At 61.2% G+C, this 859-nt stretch overlaps 1 protein-coding gene across 1 annotated transcript in view; it reads left to right on the plus strand.

Moving 5' to 3' along the window:
- The first annotated feature begins 686 nt into the window (after window positions 1-686).
- HEATR6 (HEAT repeat containing 6) overlaps window positions 687-859 on the plus strand; it is an 18015-nt gene continuing 17842 nt past the window's right edge. The window contains exon 1 of the mRNA XM_026861674.1: window positions 687-728. The gene's annotated coding sequence lies outside the window, so the exon portion shown is untranslated. The remainder of the gene's footprint in view (window positions 729-859) is intronic.

The raw sequence follows: 859 nt of genomic DNA on the forward strand, positions 1-859 counted from the left end.
ATAACCAGACAGCCCAGGGCAAAGAAGAAAGCCAAGGCGACAGCGTGTACTTTTCCTACTTGAGGTGTTCAGTCTGATAAGGAAATGAAGGTTAAGCGAGGTAAAACAGAGGTAAGACAGTCTCTCGAGTGAGGAACCAAACCTGGGCTTGGCCTGGTTGTGACATGGAAGGAGAGGGGACCGTGCCCCCATCTGCAGCCCTCCTGTCCCTTCCTGGGTGCGGCAGGTCCCCGTGTCGGGAGCTGTCGCTGTGCAATAACGCCTGGCTCGGCCCCTTCAAGTGTATTCCCCATCGGCTGGGGGCTTTGAGTCCTTGGCCCCTCTCCTGGGATTCTATTCACAAGGAAATGGCGGGAGACCCTCAGTTAATTTGATGTTACCCATCAGCGGGGAATTAATTCCGGGTGAGGCGCAGATCAAATTCTCTTCCCAAGCGCCAGCCCCTTGTGTCCCCAGGGCTGAAACCTGTTACGCCCCGTGTCTGTGCCTAAAGCAGGTCCCAAAGCAGGTGCGGGCAGGTCTGGGACGGGGCAGTGGGTGTGGGCAGGAGCGGCCTGTTACAGTTCTGCGGCCCTGGACCGTGCTCTTATTCCAGGTGACAACGATCACTCACTGTTGGTTTTAAAGAAGCGCTGAGTGTCTGCGATGGTGCAAATCCGCAGGGTCCCCCCTCGCCGCTCCCCCGGGACGCTCGGCGGAGGCTGCGCAGCAAGGCCGGGCCCAGCGCTTCTCCGCAGCCAGGGATCACCGGGCTGCAGCCCGGATCCTGCCGGGCCTTGCGGTCACAAACACGGACGGGCAGTGCCACCTACCGCGGCCCTCCCCGGCCACCGCCACCGCGCCCACCCCGGGACACCTC

This window comes from Athene cunicularia (genome assembly GCF_003259725.1).
Source record: "Athene cunicularia isolate RWA chromosome 19 unlocalized genomic scaffold, athCun1 chr19_part1, whole genome shotgun sequence".
Lineage (NCBI taxonomy): Eukaryota > Metazoa > Chordata > Aves > Strigiformes > Strigidae > Athene > Athene cunicularia.